This window comes from Chrysochloris asiatica, unplaced genomic scaffold, assembly GCF_000296735.1.
Source record: "Chrysochloris asiatica unplaced genomic scaffold, ChrAsi1.0 scaffold00094, whole genome shotgun sequence".
Lineage (NCBI taxonomy): Eukaryota > Metazoa > Chordata > Mammalia > Afrosoricida > Chrysochloridae > Chrysochloris > Chrysochloris asiatica.
This window is the reverse complement of record NW_006408612.1, coordinates 2142540-2149925: the sequence shown is the minus strand read 5'-3', so window position 1 is coordinate 2149925 and position 7386 is coordinate 2142540.

The window sequence follows — 7386 nt, the reverse complement described above, 5'->3', positions numbered from 1 at the left end:
TTATCTAGGTAGGGATCTCATGTTCCACTCATGCTCTTCCTTCTTGATGGTCCTGGAATCATCTGTTCCTGAAATGAAAGATTACCTAATTCCTCCTTTTAGTTACAAATCTTCTACAATTACAGTTGTGACCATTGCAATTAATCCTGTTAACAATTATTCACAACTGAGTCATAAAGTTCTATTACTGTCATTCCACATCCCCTTTCACCAGATCTATCCGGGAAAGAGGAAAACTATTCAGTGGGGATTCCACCCTACCCCCATCATTCTGCTACTAAGCACACTCATGGAAACGTATAAACCAGCCACTTCATGCCTTTGTAGCTCCCCTATTTTTGATAGCCAATGTCTACATTTCTGGTCCCTATCAACTCAGTACCCTGAAGAAACAAAGTTATTTCTTGATGTGAAGAATCCGCCCATTCAGATTGGAATTTTGAATCACTGCATTCATAGGCAAAAGTCCAGTTAGTCAAATTGTAGCAATTTGCACTTCTCAGTAGCCAATGACCTTTATAAAGTGTTCAAGAGAAATATCAGTTTGAGGACTGAGGGGCACCTGACCCAAGTCATGGTAATTTCAATCGCCTCATATGCATGTAAAAGTTGAACAATGAATAAGAAAGACTGTAAAGAGTTGAAGCATTTGAATTACGGTGTTGGAGAAGACTATCGAAAGTACTTTGGACTAGCAGTAAAACAAACAAATCTGTATTGAAAGAAGTGCAACCATTATGTTCCTTAGAACTCATGTTGGTGATTTTGTCTCTCTTAGTTGTCATATGTTAGTAGGAGGGACCAGTCCCTGGATAAAGACATCATGCTTAGTAAAGCAGAGGATCAGGGAAAAAGAGGAAGACCCCTAAGGAGATGAATTGACACAGTAGCAGCTGCAATGGGCTCAAACATAAGAATTATGAGGAGGGTGCAGGACCAGGCAGTGTTTTGTTCTGTTCTGCAAAGGGTCTTTATGAATCACAATGGCCTGGATGGCACCTAATAACAGTAACAACACCTAACACAATCTTTTATTTGTATGATATTTCAGCATGGAAGAAAGATGAAGCTGTCTGCTCCCTTAAAGATTTACATTCTTAAAAACCCTATATAGAGGTCACTCTATGGCAGTGGGTGTGGAGTTTTGTCATGTTATTTCAGAAGGACCCCTGGTGGCACTGGGAGTTAAGTCATAGGCTACTCCTAACCGAAAGGTTGGCAGTTTGAATCCACCAGTCATTCCATGGGAGAAAGAGAAGCCATTTTGCTTGCCTTTAAGATTTACAACCTTGGGAATCCTATGAAGCAGATCTTTTCTGTCCTATAAGGTTGTTTGTCAACTAGATGATGTCAGTAGGTATGATATTTTACATTCCATGATTAAACTTATATTTCAAATACAAAATTTTTAACTCAAACAAAAAATTATCATTACTTCTCTGTTTTTAAATTTATTTTATCTGTTATTTTGTTTTTTAATGTGGAGGAGCTAAAAAAATGATGACTAGAAATAATCATTTAAAACTATTTGTCAATCTGTCATTTTTATGGATTGGTTCTAAGCCAACTCCTTTGTAACCTATTTACAAGACCTCTTCTTTCCCACAATACAGACCTACAAAATAATAATAATATAACATTTGGGTTTATGATAGTGCTTTTTCTGATTGTTTGTTTGTTTGTTTGTTTTAATCACAATTTTGAAAGAATATATAATATATAGCAAGCCCAACCAACCAGGTTCAAGTTACTGTGCAAATTAGTGAAAATAAACTTTTCTCTTAAAATTTGCTAGGAGGATCCAGATTTTAAGTAAACTTTCAAAAAATTACTTTTCCAGTCTCTTTGAAAAGCAAAGAGGAAAAAAGGGTCATATACAAAGAGGGCTGGCTTCATCAGGACCCATAGTTAATATTATAGACCTGGTCTTATTAGTTTAAAAGAAACTACTGTACTATGAATAATACAAACTCATAAATTTTAGAGTGATGTAACTTTAGAGATAAAGTAATACACTTGTCAAACTCTTGTTTTACTTTCTATTGTGAATTTGGTTAATGTTTATAGAGCAGATCAATTTTCCATTCAAGAATTCATACACATTTTGTTTTATGTCATTGAATGCAATCCTCACAATGTACTTTCACTTATCTTACTTCCTCCCTATGTCTTCTGTTTCTATTCCTTCTTCTTTCCTCACTCTTCTGAACTTTTTCCTTAGGCAAATGCTGCCCTTTTGATCTCAAATGGTTGATATTCTAGGTGTGCATACCTCTCTAGTGTTATTGTTCTCCTCCATAGACCTGTTCACTGGCTGGAAATAGAGCCATGGAGGTGAATTTAGTACCAGACCTGAAGGGTGACTGAGGGCCATGGTCTCAAGGATTCCATTAGTTTCTTTCCAACCAGTAATCCTGGCATTTTTCACTTGTACTTTTTAATTTAGTATATATATGCACAAAAATGTTTGTTCACATCTCGCTGTCAATATCCTGTTGAATCTTTTTACTATGTAAATTCATGTATTGTTAACGCATCATCATTTTCTACCCCAGTGGACCAAATGTGCATTTCATAAAATCCCTAAATTTATGTCACATTCTTCCTTGAAATTACTCAACAAGAAACTTATAGATACTATGGCCTTATCGTCTGTCAGTTTTGTCAAACTGTAGTGATTTATGTGTTTCTGTGATTCTGGAATCTATTTCACTGGTATTTTATATAGGAGCTCTGGTAGCATAGTGGATACGAATTGGACTGCTAACTTCAAGGTCATCAGTTTGAAACTACCAGCTATATCTTGGGAGAAAGATGAGGCTTTCAGCTCCTGTGAAGATTTTCAGCCTCAGAAACCTATGCAGGGTCTCTATGACTCAGAACTGACTCCATGGCACATAATCAACACCTATATATATATATGTTGTTGTTGTTATTGTTGTTAAGTGCCGTCGAGTTGGTTCCAACCCATAACGACCCTGTAAAGAGTTTCCAAGGAGCGGCTAGTAGACTTGTGACAGATTAGTTCATTCACTTGGCACCTATAGTGCTTTCAGTGTTCTTTGCCAGTGTCAAAACTCAAACACACTGATTCCTCTCTAATCTTCCTAATTTAATGTCCAGCTTTCACTTGAATATGAAGTAATGGAAAATACCATGGCTTGGTCAGGCGCGCCTTAAAATGAAGTATGGCTGGATTTGCTCCTAGAAGCAATGTTGGCAAGACTTTCTCTCTTGTATTTTGTACTTTTTATCAGAAGGAACCAATCCCTGGAGAGGACACCATGCTTTGTAAAGTACAGGGTTAAGGAGACACCCAATGAGGTGGGTTGACACAGTAGCTACAACTATGGGCTCAAGTAGAGCAAAGATTGTGAGGATGGCACAGAACTGGGCAGTGTTTTGTTCTATTGTAAACAGGGTTGCTAGGAGTCAGAACCCATTCGACAGCACCTAACAACAACAGGTTGGTTGAACAGCACTGTTTGCAGATGATATTTATTTGTCAGGGTAAATTGTATCCCTGTTACAATGGCTCTAAAGACAAGCCAGGTTTCCATTAGCCCTGGATTTCTCCAGAAAAATTTAACTCAAAATAACTTCTAGATTTCTTGTTTTCTGGTGTGCTTTGTGTTGTTGTTGTTAAGTGCCATCAAGTTGGTTCTGACCCATAGCGACCCTGTATAGGGTTTCTGAGGAGCAGCTGGTGAGCTTGAACCTTGCAGGTCAAATGGTTTTGCAGTCTGGCACTTTAACCCACAACACCACACCAGGACTCCTGATCTTAGGGATCTCTAAGATGATCTACCTATTCTCCATCAGGAGCTTATTCTCCTTCTCTACCCTTCAATCACTAAAACCCAACATTCAGACAGTAAATGTAAACGACTGTGTGCCCCAAACCCAGAGACCTGTTTGGAATACACTATGGAGTCTAGGAGAGGTATTTGGGTAGATGTAGAGTGGGTGTTGGACTCCTGGTGGAGCGCTGCAGGGTCAGCATTGGACTACAACCACAAAGTAGATGGTTCAGTCCCACCAGCCACTCCTCAGAAACCCTATACAGGGTCCGTGTGAATCGGAACCGACTCGACGGCACTTAACAACAACAACATCATCATCATCATTGTTCTTTTCACTGGGTTTCCTACAACCAACAGGGCCAAGTCCATGCTGTTCTCTGCAGCAATCTCACATTTCACCCCAAACGAGGCTTTTATACCCTTCTCTCTCTGCACTCTGATTGGCTTCATTGAGGCCTGCTGTATTTGGGGCCTGCTGTGTTCAGAAGGACTGCCACACTTTCTGATCTGTCCTCCTACAGGATGATTATGGACCATCAGCCCTTACTGATAACGCCTCCAAGGTTGGGACTATGTCATCTTCATTCCCAGCTTCTCATTTGAAGTGAGAATTCCTTTAAGCAACATTTCCTAAGGATTTTTAGTCAGATTGATTGCTGTGTTCAATACATTAGTATTTCAGCTTGTCCATATCCTTTCTTCTTAGGCCTTTTCTCAGGTTTGGTCATCTCCCCTCTATCCTTGGATGGCCTTTAAGGACAATTCCTATACAAATGAAATGCTCTATTTCCTGACATTTTGGGTTATGTCCTCATTTTGTAGAGTCTTATCTAAAAATCTGAATGTAACTTTAAAAATACATGTAGTATGAGCCCTGGATACCCACAGATAAATGTAAAAACCTTCCCTAAAAGCTGAGACTGTAAATTCCAAAAAGGCAAAGTTTCCCCTCTCCCGCCCCCCAAAAAAGCTAAAGAGGATAGAGAGAAACTCTGTTGACTATGGTATGTGGAGGGGATTATAATCAATGTAATGAAACAAGGTATATGAATGTTTGAATGTGAAACCGATGATGTGCCCTGAAAACTTTCACTCAATCCACAATAAAAACCTTAAAAAAAACAAAAAAGAAAGAAAAAAAAATACATGTAGTAATTAGCACTCTTGTTTAAGAATTAATAACTGAAGAAATTAAATCATCCATTAAAAAAAGTTTTAAGAGAAATTTCAGGGGGTTTATAAAGGCTTTTAACTTATTAACAAGTAATTATAACATTTTGTTTTATATAAGCTTTGTTAAGTCAGAATCACAAAGACCAACAAAAAATTTTCTTTTTTAAAAATGTGTAGCTGCTTATCTACATTGTCCTCAGATATGGAGAAGCCTTGCTGAGCTAAACTGCATGTTTCTTTCATTTGATATAGACTTCTGCTATTTTTTCTTTTTCAAGTGGTCTGCAAGTTCTTTTATTCTTAGATTTTGATCTTCACATTGATCTCTTGAGTAAAATGCACAGAAGAACTGTAGCAGGGAGAAATGTAGTGTTCTATTCATTTAAGTAGTATCAGTTTGATTTAATTATCTTAGGTTTTGCTTTGCTTTCTGTTAAATGAAATAAATTAGATAATATGTTCAAATGCCAAATGACAATTGTATTTACTATCATAAGATTTAATTGCATTGGTATGTGTTGTTAAGTTGGTTCCAACCCATAGCAACCTGATGTTCAGCAGAATGAAACACCTCCTGGTCCTGCTCCATCCTCACAATTGCTGCTATGCTTGAGCCCACTATTATGCCACTGTGCCAATCCATCTCCTTAGGGGTCTCCCTCTTTTTCTCTGTCCCTCCACCTTACCAAATGTGGTGTCCTTCCCCAGGTACTGGTCACTCCTGACAATATGTCCAAAGTATAAGAAACAAAGTCTGGCCATCTTGACTTCTAAGGAGCATCCTGGTTGTATTTCTTCCAACACAGGTTTGTTTGTTCTTCTAGTAGTCCATGGAACGTTTGATATTCTTCTCCAATACTATAAGCCAAATGTTCAATTCCTCTATGATCTTCCTTATTCATTGTCCAACTTTCACATGCATATGAAGTTATTGATAGTACCATAGCCTGGATCAGGTGTACCTTAGTCCTCAAATTGACACCTTTTGAACACTTTAAAGAGGTCTTGTGCTGCAGATTTGCCTAATACAGTGCATCATTTAATTTCTTAACTGCTACTTCCATTTTTGTTTACAATGAAGTGCAACCCAAACCAAGGGTTCTGGTCTTTGATCTTCATCAACAAGTATTTTAAGTCACTTTCAGCAAGCAAGATTGCATCATTTGCATACTGAAGGTTGCTAATGAGTCTTCCTCCAATCCTGGTGCTACGTTCTTCATATAATCCAGCTTCTCAGATTATTTGCTTAGCATACAGATTGAATAAATATGGTAAAAGAATACAACCCTGGTGCATACCTTTCCTGATTTTAAACTTTTCAGTGACCCCTTGTTCTGTTGTAACAACTGCCTCTTGGTACAGGTTCCTCATGAACACAATTAAGCGTTCCGGAATACGTACTTTCCACAATGTTGTCCATAGCTTCTAATGATCCACACAGTCGAAAGCCCTGGCATAGTCATAAAGTATAAGCAAACATCTTTCTGGTATGCTCTCCTTTCAGTTAAGATCCATGTTACGTCAGCAAGGCTATCCCTCGTTCCATGTCCTCATCTGAATTTGGTTTATACCTCTGGCAGCTTCCTGTCAATGTACTGTTGCAATCGTTTTAAAATGATCTTTATCACAGTTTTACTTACATGTGATATTAATGATATTGTCCAATGATTTCCACATTCCATTGGGTAATCTTTCTTTGGAATGGGCACAAATATGGATCTCTTCCAATCAGTTAGCCAGATAGTTCCAAATTTGTTGGAATACATGAGTGAATGCCTCCAATGCTGCATCAGTTTGTTGAAAGATTTCATTTGAATTCCATCAATTCCTGGAGCCTTGTTTTTTCCAATGCCTTCAGTGCACATTGAACTTTTTCCTTCAGTACCATTGGCTCTTGATCATATGCTACCTATGGAAAATGGTTGAACATTGACCATTTCTTTTTAGTACAGTGACTGTGTATTCCTTCCATCTTCTTTGGATGTTTTCTGCATCTTTCAATATTTTGCCAAAAAAATCCTCCAGTATGGCAAGTGGAGGCTTGAATTTTTTCCCTCAGTTCTTTCAGTTTAAGAAATGTGTGTTCTTCGCTTTTGGCTTTCTAATGCCAGATCTTTACACATTTCTATATAATATTTGACTTCGTCTTCTCAAGCTGCCCTTTGAAATTTTCTGTTCAGCTCTTTTATCTCCTCATTTCTTCCACTTACTTATTCTATGCTGGAGAACAAGTTTCAGTTTCATCTGACATCCATTTCGGTCTTTTTTTTCTTGTCTTCTTAATGACCTTTTGCTTTCTTCCTATATGATATATATATATATATAAGGAGCTCTGGTAGCGTAGTGGTTACGAATCGGGCTGCGAACCTTAAGGTCAGCGGTTCGAAACTACCAGCTGCTCCGCGGGAGA